The 12,748-nt window shown below is 37.5% G+C and overlaps 1 pseudogene; it reads left to right on the forward strand.

Moving 5' to 3' along the window:
* Window positions 1-1,492: 1,492 nt before the first annotated feature.
* On the forward strand, window positions 1,493-2,260 carry LOC131418875 (nucleolysin TIAR-like; annotated as a pseudogene).
* The last annotated feature ends 10,488 nt before the right edge of the window (window positions 2,261-12,748 follow it).

Genomic DNA, 12,748 nt, shown 5'->3' on the forward strand with positions numbered 1-12,748 from the left:
TGGATAAATACACAGAAGTGTACCTATTTTTAATTTTTTTCAGGAACCTCCACTGTCTTTTCCACGGTGGCTGCACCAATTTAAATTCCCATTAACAGTGCACAAGGGTTCCCTTTTCTTCACATCCTTGCCAACACTTATTATCTCTTGTCTCTTTGATGATCACCATACTTATAGGTGTGAGGTGATAGCTCTTTGTGGTTTTGGTTTGCATTTCCCTGATGATTAGTGACATTGAGCTCCTTCTCATATATGTGTTGGCCATTTGGATGTCTTCTTGGGACAAATGTCTACTTAGTCCTTTGCCCATTTTTCGATTGGATTGCTTTTATGTTATTGGGTTGTATGAGTTCTTTATAAATTTTGTTATGGGTTGTATGAGTTCTTTATAAATTTTGGACATTTAACCCATTATCTGATACACGGTTTGTAAAATTTTCTCCCAGCCTTTTGATTTTGTTGGTTGTTTCTTTTGCTGGGCAGAAGCTTTTAAGTTTGATGTAGTCCCATTTGTTGATTTTTTCTTTTGTTGTTTGCGGCTTTGGTGGGATATCCACAAAATCATTGCCAAGACCAATGTCGAGGAGCCTCTTCCCTATGTTTTCTTCTAGCAGTTTTAGAGCTTCAGGTCTTATGTTTAAGTCTTTGATCCATTTTGAGTTAATTTTTGTGAGTGGTATAAGATAGGGGTCTAATTGCTTTCTTCTGCATGTGGTTAATCAGTTTTCCCAGCACCATTTGTTATAGAAACTATCCTATCTCCACTGGATGTTTCTAGCTCCCTTATCAAATATTAGTTGACCATGTTTGGGGGTTGAATTCTGGGTTCTCTATTCTGTTCCATTGGTCTATGTGTCCATTTTTATGCCAGTATTATAAAAGTATTATTTTTTAAGCATCTTTAAAAGTTTATTTTGTGTTTGCTGATGGAGAAATACAGCTGATTTTTGTATATTGATTTTTTATTCAGCAACCATGCAAAATTTATTATTTCTAATAATCTGTACATTTATTTGAAATTTGTATGTATTACCATCATGTCATCATGAATGGCAGTTTTCTTTCTTTTTCAATCTCTTGTTTGTCTTGTTTATTCAAGAACTTCTAGCCTGAACAGGAATAATTAAGTAGAAGACAAAGTGGTGATAGTGGCACTGTTTTCCCATTCCCAATCTTAAAAGGACACATCTTCAACATTTCACCATTTTATCATATTAAGCAAGTTTTCTTTCTTCCATTCTTATGTTCCTGAGAGTTTCTGTCATGAATAGGGGATATATTTTATCAAATCCTTTTCTGATTATCTCCAATAAGAATATTTTTTCTGCTCCTCCTCCTGTTCCTCCTGGTTGGATCATAGTGTCCAGAGCGGGCTGGGGAGAGAGAGCCCGAAAGCAGGGTTCGGTGCCTTTTCCTCTGTCCCCAGCCAGTGCCCGGAGCCCCTCTCCCCTTCCTCCCCACCCCTTCCCCTCCCCAGCCCTGCCCTCCCCCTTGTCCCGGGATAGATCCGTCGCACCCACCATGATGGAAGACGACGGGCAGCCCCGGACTCTATGTGTAGGTAACCTCTCCAGAGATGTGACAGAAGTCCTTATACTTCAGTTATTCAGTCAGATTGGACCCTGTAAAAGCTGTAAAATGATAACAGAGCATACAATCAATGACCCATATTGCTTTGTGGAATTTTATGAACACAGAGATGCAGCTGCTGCATTAGAGGCTATGAGTGGGAGAAAAAGTTTGGGAAAGGAGGTCAAAGTAAACTGGGCAACAACACCAAGTAGCCAGAAAAAAGATACTTCCAATCACTTCCATGTGTTTGTTGGGGATTTGAGTCCAGAAATTACAACAGAAGATATTAAATCAGCATTTGCCCCCTTTAGTAAAATATCGGATGCTGAGTAGTTAAAGACATGGCAACTGGAAAACCCAAAGGCTATGGTTTTGTATCTTTTTATAACAAACTGGATGCAGAAAATGTAATTGTGCATATGGGAGGTCAGTGGTTGGATGGTCGCCAAATCAAAACCAATTGGGCCACACGTAAACCACCTGCATCTAAAAGTACACAGGAAAATAACACTAAGCAGTTGAGATTTGAAGATGTAGTAAACCAGCCAAGTCCAAAAAAAATTGTACTGTGTACTGTGGAGGAATTGCTTCTGGGTTAACAGATCAGCTCATGAGACAGACATTCTCACCATTTGGACAAATTATGGAAATAAGAGTTTTTCCAGAGAAGGGCTATTCATTTGTCAGATTTTCAACCCATGAAAGTGCAGCCCATGCCATTGTTTTGGTGAATGGTACTACGATTGAAGGGCATGTTGTTAAATGCTATTGGGGTAAAGAATCTCCTGATATGACTAAAAACTTCCAACAGGTTGACTATAGTCAGTGGGGCCAGTGGAGCCAAGTTTATGGAAACCCACAACAGTATGGATAGTATGTGGCAAATGGGTGGCAAGTGCCGCCTTATGGAGTCTACGGGCAACCATGGAATAAACAAGGATTTGGAGTAATCAATCACCTTCTGCTGCTTGGATGGGTGGATTTGGTGCTCAGCCTCCCCAAGGACAAGCTCCTCCCCCCTGTAATACCTCCTCCTAACCAAGCTGGCTATGGTATGGCAAGTTACCAAACACAGTGAGCTGGGACTCTAAACAAAATTGTAATTCATGATAGCTTCGGTTTCCTGTGACACTCTGAAGACATGAAAGTAGACATAGGAAAATGAAAATATTTATTTTAAAAATTGAAATGTTTGGAACCTTTAGCACAGCTTTGCTTTGGTGAAGGACACATGTCTTCTAGTTCCGCCTTTTTAAGTTTTTCTTCATGATGGATATGAACATGATTTTTCTTTGTGTACAAAAACAAAAATAAAGTCAATAAAGACAAAAAAAAGAATATTTTTTCTCCTTTATTGTGTTAATATGGAATATTACATGGATTTTAAATGTTAAGGCTACTTTATTTTCCTAGAATCAACTCAACTTGCTTGTGATATATCATTCTTTTAATATTCTGCTGAATTCAGTTTTCTAGTATTATGTTTGAGATTTTTTTCATCCACGTTCAGGCAGGTGCTTGGCTCATAATTTTCCTTTCTCATAATGTCCTTTCCAGATTTTGGTGCCTCTGTTATGTTGGTCTGATAAAATAAGTTGAGGAGTGTTTCCTCTTTTTCTATTCTTTGGAAGAATTGGTGTAAGATCAGTGTTAATACATCCTTAAGGGTTTAGACAGTTCGTCTGTCTAGCCTCCTCAGTCTGGAGTGTTCTTTGTGAGGTAGTTTTTAATTTTGAATTTAATTTCAGGTATAGGACTATTCACATTTTTCTACTTGTTTATCAATTAGTTGCATTTTTTTAGAGAATTTGTCCATTTTACCTAGTATTTTTAAATGTTTGGTATAAAGTTATTTTAATATCTTACTATTTTTTAATGTCTGTAAGATCTGTATAATGTTTCCTTTTTCATTTCTGACATGGGTTAATTGTATGTCTACTTGATAATACTTGTTAGAGGTTTTCAATTTTATTAGCTTTTTAGAGGACTTCTTTTGAGGTTATTTTATTAGTACTTTTATCTATTTCCTTCCTTTTTCCTTCTTTGGACTAAATTGCTGGGAAGTTTCTTCCTCTAAATTCTTGAGAGGGATATTTAATTTATTGATTTTTTCAGACTTTTGTCTTTTTAATATATGCATTTAAACCTAAAAATTGTTCCCTAAACATTACTAACTCCATCCCAATAGTTACGGTATATAGTGTTTTCCTTACTTACCATTCACTTCAAAAATATTTTCTAATTATTATTCTATTGTCTTCTTTAAATAATTGGTGATTTAGAATTGTATCACTTAATTTCCAAACCTAAGGAGATTTTCTTTTATTTTTTCATTATTGATTTTTAATTTCATTGCATTGTGTTAACAATATACTCTTCATATTTCAGTATGTTGCTCTTTGTTGAGATTTACGTAGAGCCCAAGAAGTTGTCAATTTTCGTAAATGTGCTGTGTCTGCTTGAAAAGAATGATTTGGGTTAAATGTTCTACATAAGTCCATTAGGTAAGCTTGCTGACCGTGATCTTTCATATCCTCCCTGAGTTTATTCCTTTCATTCCAGCAGCTGTGGGAAGTTATCTCCACTCCACTTGTGGGTGTGTCCTTTTCCCCGGAACTCTGCCTCGTTTGCTGTCTGTACTTTGAGGCCATGTTGTTGTCATACATTTTAGAATTATCTTTTTTCCTTATAAGTTAAAGTTTTATCAGTAATGTTTTCTTCTTTATTTCTTCAGATGCTTTTTTGTCTTAAACCTTTCTTATTTGATGTTAATATAGCTATGCTTGCTTTATTTAGCTAACATTAACAAGTTATATAATTTTCCTTCCTAGTAATCAAAACTTTTTATATAGCCTTATTTTTAGTATTGTATCTCTTATAAAAAGCATACATTTCAAGTTCATTTTTTACCAAGTCCAACAGTCTTTTATTTTTTATTGAAATATTAAGTCCATTTACATTTAATCCATTTGTTTCAATCGTCAGATTGAAATACTACTTTATTATGTATTCCTTATTTGTTTCATCTGTTCTATATTCCTTTTTCTTTTGTTTCTTTCGGGTTTATCAAGTATTTTTTACTGTTACATTTTTCCCTCTGGTAGGTTAAAATTACATACTCTTACCATTCTTTTAGTGACTATCTGTAAAAACAACACACATTTTTGCTTTATTTTGGTACTTTTACGTGTTTCCAGACAAATCAAGCAAATTTTTTTTTTTTGAGAGGAAGATCGGCCCTGAGCTAACATCTGCCAATCCTCCTTTTTTGCTGAGGAAGACTGGCCCTGGGCTAACATCCGTGCCCATCTTCTTCCACTTTATATGGGACGCCGCCACAGCATGGCTTGCCAAGTGGTGCGTCGCTGCATGCCCAGGATCTGAACTGGCGAACCCCGGGCCGCCGCAGCGGAGGGCGCGCACTTAACCACTTGCACCACCAGGCCGGCCCCCAAGCAAATTTTTTAATTTATTCCACTCCCGTGTGGCATGTTGCTGTTCTTTTACATTAATTCTCTCTCTCTAGTAAACCACATAAGACATTAATATTATTGTTTATACTATCAGTCTTTATGAAATCCTTTTTCTTTGCTTCCTCTCCTTTTTTCCTGTATCTCCAGGTTTCTATTTGGGATTATTTTCTTTCTGCCTGAAGAGCACTTTTTTGTATTTCTTTTAAGGGAAGGTCAGCTAGTTGACAAATTATTTAGTCTTTTCTGTCTTAAAATAGATTTCTTTTATTTTCCTTCTTGAAAGATATTTTTACAGGGTGTAGAATTCTAGTGGGCTGTGAACCAGAGGTGCTTTGGGCACTCGCATTCACAAGTTCTGTCTAGAGCCAATTATTTGGCTGTATAGTAATGTTAATTATGTCAAGATAATGATAGAAATATAAAGTATACGTGTGAAGATGGTGCAATGATTTAAAAAATATCTATCATATGTTATTTACAAAAGCATGTGCACTATGATTACAGCTACACAGAGCATTCAAAGAAAGATCAGAAAATAATATACCCAGTGGGCGCTGTTGTGGTTCTGATTAGTTGTTTTTCTTATTTCACCTGTCTCAAAGCAGTTTGAGTTGTGCTGCTGTTTTTTATAATTAAAAGATCAATGCAAACCCAAATATTGTGAGTACAGTTCAGTCTACTATCAATGGATCTACCTTTTAACCAGCCAGTTATCTTATAAAAAGTTATGAGGATTTGGCCCAGTAGCATAGTGGTTAAGTTTGCATGCTCCACTTCTCCAGCCCAGGGTTCATGGGTTCAAATCCCAGGCATGGACCTGCACGCCGCTCTTCACGCCATGCAGTGGTGGCATTCTACACACCAAAAAAGTAGAGCAAGATTGGCATAGATGTCAGCTCAGGGCCAATCTTCCTACTAAAGAAAAATTTCAATAAATAAATAAATGGATCTTCCATCATTTTCCTAATACTAATTATGTGTTTACTGCCCCTTTATTCTAAAAAGTATTTACAATAATCAATAACAACAGTAAGATACCATAAGATAATAAAAATTAGCTATCAGTGAAAAGAAAAGAAAAGATAAAACAAAACTGGGGAGGAACATAAAATGGTGCCAGGAATGAGGCTAATAGAAAACATATATTCTGGAACCCAAAACATGTGGCAGGTGGGTGGTATACTTATTTCAAATTGTCTAATAGCCAAAAGGAAAAGTAAATCTGATCAACACAGTGATCCATAAGATTAAAAAAGCACAAATAAACTCTAAATATCATCCAGCTATTTAATTCTTCAGGTGAAGCTGTCAAGTTCTAAGATCAGAAACACATTTGTCTTCAGAACCTCCTACAGCAGCTCTTGTGTAATGGGGTGGACACTGCAGCAGCCTCCTCCACTGGACCCAGCATTCTTTTCTTAGAAGTCACCCACAAACACAGTTGAGTTGAAGCAGTTCTTGAGGCCAGTGTGACCAGGCCCAGGTGAAGAGCCCTCTGCTGGCCTGAGATAGAGTTTATCTCTGCTTCTATGGGTAGATTGAGTAGACGTAAAGAAATTGAGGAGCTGTGCACTTTGGGGCAATTTTTTACATTTTTTCCCCCTCGGTCAAACTGTTGATAGGAGATTGCACTTCCTAGGTGTGTGGGATACAGTTACTATACTGTGGGAGATCAAAATTGGCCACCTTGAAATACATCTCTTTACCTTGATTATTTTCTCTGATGGACATTTGACCTCCCCCACTACCTGCCTAAAGAATTTAACATAGAAGGCCTGTTTCAGGAACGAGTTACTATCATATGATGGCTGTAATATAATGTAAATAGATGTTACAATAGGAAAGGCACCAACAAGCCCATCTTACCAAAAATTCTGTCTCTCCCAGGCCACATTCTCTAGGTGGCCCTACAAAGAGTTGCTGGACAAATATTTACATTTATAAGGGAAATCTCCATTTGTAAAGGTATCTCCCTCTCTGTATCTGGAGGAGGGGGGAATGGTCTTATCTCTGGAAACTCTTATCAGTATGGAAGAAGAAGACTTAAATCTGCATACCCTTGGTTACTGTGATTTCTGTCTCCCTTCTGTCTCCCTCCCCACCCCCAACATCCTCCTTTGTCTTTAGCTGAATATAGTATTTAAGATAAGAATCTCTGCCACTTTGTTGGGAAACTCAGTTTCCCTGGTTTCTCAAATGTATACATGTTATTAAACTTGGTATTATTTTCTCCTGCTAATCTGTCTTTTAATTATTTGGCCAGCCATAAGAACCTTAAGAGAAAGGGCAGAGGAGGATTCTCCCACTTCCTTGATGACACTTTACCACTCAAATAGAGATCCATTGGCCTTGATGGACACTTGAGCAAGGGTGGGGCCAAGAGCTTCTTAGGAAGTGAGAAACCCAAACTAAGATTTATTCCCACATGTGTGGACATCCTGTCTCCCCTCACTGAGAAGTCATAGGAACATCAGTGGGAAGGGCAGCAACCTTCTTGGAGAGTAACTTAGATTCTGATTTAATATACAGGTTAATGGGCAATGATGTTTTCTTGCATATAGCACTGTCAGAAAAAGGTTCACCTAAAATAGTCTGAGGTGACAACCAAACCCTCACCGTGGCTGGAAAAATCTCTGTGAAGCCCAGTTAGAAAGCCTAACTTTGAGCATTATTATTTTCTAGTGGACTTCTAAAATGAACTATTTGTGGATTCTATCTCTGAGTTATTTTGGGAATTATTATTTATAATTCAGTTAAAAGATGGGGAAATATCTGCTAAAAGTAACTCTTTTTATTTTTTTATTTATTTTATTTTTTTGAGATTGCAGCCCCGTGGTCTGTTTACGCCACTATTAGGTTGTGATTTTAAATCTTCTGATGTGACTATGGTAGAAAGCCCATATTTGTTTCATTAATAGGAAGAAATGATCCAGTTCAACAAAAGTCAAAACAAATTCTCAAGTCAAAAGACCGTGAGAATTTAAGGAGGTGGGGTGGGGCTGTGGAACACATTCTTGTTTTGACCCAGATATAAAACTATAATTTCTTTTGTTAAAGGTAGTTTTTATTGATCTTGACCTTGTAGTTCTGTCTATGTAAATAATCCATAATCAATCTATAAATCAAAATTGGAGTGAGTTTATTATGAGCCTACTTTTGAGGACCATGGCCTAGGGCAATCCTTCCCTAAGGAAGGAAGGGCACCGAAGAAGTGGGGTGTACAGAGCGATTATATACCATCAAAGAGCATGTATCACATAGGATTGTAATGTCCCTTTTACTATGGCGACAAGATTGCCCTGTCAGATTGTCCTGCCAGAATAGCTATTAATAGCCACAGCCGGGGAAGGTCTGATGTCTCCATGGGCTTGGCTGGTGTCAGGTCTATTGTCTTGAGCTGGGTGGTCACAGATGATTGCAGCAATCAAATCCTAGCCTAGGGAGAAATGCTCATCCTTAAGGAAATGCCAATGAGTGGGAAGTTGCATCCTTATCTTAAGGGCATTTACTCTTCTCTTTGGGACATGGTAAAGCAGATACGCAATGCAGGCGACAGGCCCTTTTGGAAAAACAAACTCAGGCTGAATTAGTTTTACCCCAAATGGCTTCCTAATGTGTTCCAATATATCGTATTGCTTGCCATTTGTTTATCATTTTCCCTCTTTTGATATATAATCTTTCGATAGAAAGCATTGATGATCAAAATATTGTCTGCCTGGCCTGGGTCCCTCATGTCCCTCGGTGCCAGGCTTTTATCTCATTTATTTGCCCAGTTGTCCACGTTGGGGGGAATTAATTGGATATAGTGGACAAGCAAAGAGGTATATATATATTAATAGAGGAAGCATTTCATGGGTTTTGGATTAATTTTAGGTTTTTGCACAAACATTGTATATGTGCTTTTCATGATTCCTTGTGTCTACACTATTCACAATTATAGAACAAGTACAGTAACAATGATAATAATTTAACATCTTTGAAAAGATTAGTTTAAAATGAGTTCTTAGGCATAGTCCTTATCAGAAAAGGAAATTTGTCCAAGGTTATAAGAGCAATCGACCATCTCAAGTATCATTACTCCAGCTTACATGACAGTCTTACAGCACTGAGTAAAGAAAACAGCAATTAGTTTAAATATTATGACTAGTACAAGAATTCTAAGAAGTAATAGAAATAGGAATTGCAATCCAGATAGACAAAGGGAATCAATACCAGAAGGGAGCCAACCAAACAACTCAAGACCAGTTGCAGGCTCGCTTAAGACATTCACCTGCTTTTTCATGGGCTTTAGCAGAGATGACACATTGGAAGACTCGTCAGTTATGAAAACACAGCATTCAGTTTGAGTGATTGCACATATACCACCTTGGGATGTAGTTAAAATATCTAAAGGCCATTCTATTTTGAAGGTCAGTCTTTTTATTAAAGACATTTTAGTATTTAATAAGGCAATTCTTGCTTGACTGTCATTAAGGGCTTCTGTATGTGATATGACACCATTTAGCCCTAAAAAAGGAACAAATATAGCTATCTGCTCAGTGTTCATACCAGGGGAACACTGAATGAGCCCATCTGGCCTTAAGCAGAGGAAGGTTGGCAGCAGTTGTCACTGTGAATCCTTCCCTGCAGTTAAGGGAAGGTTGGGGTGCAGTGTTTTAGCCATCTGGCCAGTAGTCAAGGTCAGAGATTTGTTCCATATAACCATTAAGTTATACTAGGAGCCACTCGATAAATGCCTGGACTTTAAGACCAGTCTGTTCCAAATCAATCACTTTCCTTAAGTATGATAGTATTCCGAAAATCTTAAATGTAACAATTATAAAATATGTATACAGTTTAAGTATAACAAAGGTTTAAATGAGTGGATTTAAGGTTGGGAATACAGGCCTGGTCTGGAGTCTTGGGACAGCTGTCTACAACTGATGTTGTCTTCTTCTCATCCTGGTTTGGAGATAGTCGCATTGGCCAGTTGAAGTCAGGTTTCAGAAATAGGAACTGAAACCCACTCAGGTGGAAAAGCCTCTTTTTAAAACAGAAAATGTGAATCCATGAGTCTATGTCTTTTGATTCTGCAGCGCATGAACTGGTTAAAAGTACCTGGTATGATTCTTTCCAATAGGGCTGTAAGGAGTCCTTTATTTGATGCCTCTTCTGATAAATAAATTTTCCAGGTTATAGTCCTTAAAGTCTGGGATCTCTCTGTAAAAAGAATCGGCTACCAACTTCTCATATTGTATATACATATATATACATATGTATATATGTGTGTATATATATATATACATATTTTAAGTGTCTCAATCAGACCTTAACAATAATTAAGATATTTTCTTTAAGCAAAGTTGATTCATACATTTCTTTATCTAACTGCATAGGCTGTCCAGTTATTATCTCAAAAGGAGACGGCTGATGTTTACCAAAGGCTGTAGATCTAAGATTGAGGAGCAGTAGTGGAAGAGTTTGTGGCCATGAGATTAAGTGTTCCTGAAAGCTTTGCCAATTGAGTTTTGATTGTGCCGTTAGTTCTTTCCACCAATCCTGAGGATTGGGGATGGTAAGCACAGTGGAAATGCTGTATCATTGGTCAAATATTACAAATAGATTTAATTATTTGGCCAGTGAAATGAGTTCCCTGGCCACTATGTGACTCAGCAGGAATTCCCCAAACAGGAATTATTCTCTCTAATAGTAATTTACCTACTATTAGAGCCATTGCTCTTCTGCAAGGAAAGGCCTCAACCCAATGTGAGAACACACAGTCATTACAAGATGTATTTATCCTTGAGATGGTGCATCTGGACAAAGCCCAATTGTCATACCTTAAAGGGTCCCTTAGTAAAGGGAAAGTGGCCTTGTGATTTATGTAGTAGTTTCCCTAGATTATTTTTTGGGCATATAACACAATGAATATAGCTTTATGAGCCACTGTGGGAGAAGGTTTTTAAAAGCATTGCTTTTCCCACAAAATTATCTTTTCAGGTGTCCAATGGGTTAATTGGTGTATATTCTGGAGCAGTGGTAATTGTGCTCCAACAGGTCCTATGGGTTTCTTACTGGATGCAAACCACATCTGTGTGGCGGTGTCAAAAGTTCCCCCTTTTGACTGCTATATCTGTTTCTCTTCTTCCATGGCGATTTCTTTTATGCCTGTGAAAAGAAGTCTTTTACTGGGTTAGCAGGGTTAATAAGAATTAGCAGGCATTCTCGAGGCTGGACAGTGTATCCAGCCTGGTAATGTCTTGGTTATCATTTAAGTAAGACCCATCTATAAACCAAATTAAATAGAATGCAGTCGTGGTCCTTCCTCTTGTGATGTTGGAAGCAAGAGAGCAGGGTTAAAATAGTGAGTAATATTTACCTATGCAGTATAACCTAAGAAGTTTTATCATTTACTTGACAATGCTTCCTGTGCAATTTAGCATACCAAACAAGCCTAATTAGTTTAGTATCTCCCTCTTTAGAGGAAATAAATTTCTTCGGGAATTGCCAGGGCCCTTTGAAAATTCTCGAAGAAAAAACTTATAAGAAAGACTTTATTTAGGATATGAATTTTGGGGAGCTTGTCAAAAATATCGAAGGGTTTTAAACACTTGGTCAGACAAGATCAAGGAGTTGCTGCTCTTGTCACAGTGAAACCATGCTGAGTTAACAAACAGCATTTAAACAGTCAAAAAGACCTTAATAGAGAGACCTCAGTCTTTTGAACATAGGAAATTACCTTAACAAAACAGATCTCTGTCCTTTAGATAAACTTACTCAAAGGTAAAGAAAAACTTTTTACATAATAACCTCTATCAGGAGAAGATTAATAGTAGAATAAAATTATCCTTTTAAAAGAAAGAAGACCAAATGTGAATTTTGTACCAACTTACTTTTGATATTAAAACTTAATTAAATTTATTTTAATCTTAGCCAACTTGACCATATATAAAACTCCTCAGAGTTTCTCTTCAACAAACCTTCTATAACTTTCTGTTTACATTCAGAATTTGTCCCATGCCCTCCTTTTTCTCCTTCTAGCACTGTGGGACAAATTTATCTTTCTTAACCAACCAAACAAAATATTTCCATTTTTCATGTCTTCTTAATGAAAACATACATCTTACTCTCCTTGAATACAAACATATTTTTCTTAATTTTTTAGTAGCTTGATCACATATTAGAAATTTTTAACCCTTAGAAAACTTAACTCGATTGGAGGAAATCAAGATGGTGGCATAGGCAGACTCTGAATTCACCTCCTCTCCTGGGGACACAGCCAATTTACAACTACTCGTGGAAAAATTACCCCTGAGACAGAACTGAAAACTGGATGAGAGGAACTCCTGCAACAACGGACAATCCCAACTGAGGTAGAAGAGGCAGAAACTCCCTTCTGGAGAGGAAAAACACTGCCTTCACAAGCCACCAGCCTCACGGCCACCCAGGAGCAGCCAACAGGTATGCAGCCATCCCTGGAGGTGTGGGGCCCTGAGCTGGGGAGCGCCCCTGCTGTGGGCATTTTGTGGACCCAGCACAATCCAGATGAGTGGCATAATATCTGACTTTGTCTGCTACTAAAACATTGGGGAGTACCCCCAAAAAAGCTGGTTCACAAAGAAATTAAAACCGACTCTTAAAGGGCCCACATGCAAACTCACCTGTTTCAGAAAGCAACCTAAAATCACCAGAAAGAAAGGTGCACAGTGCTTTGGTGAAAAGAG

This window comes from Diceros bicornis, chromosome 20 (assembly GCF_020826845.1).
Source record: "Diceros bicornis minor isolate mBicDic1 chromosome 20, mDicBic1.mat.cur, whole genome shotgun sequence".
NCBI classification, from domain to species: domain Eukaryota; kingdom Metazoa; phylum Chordata; class Mammalia; order Perissodactyla; family Rhinocerotidae; genus Diceros; species Diceros bicornis.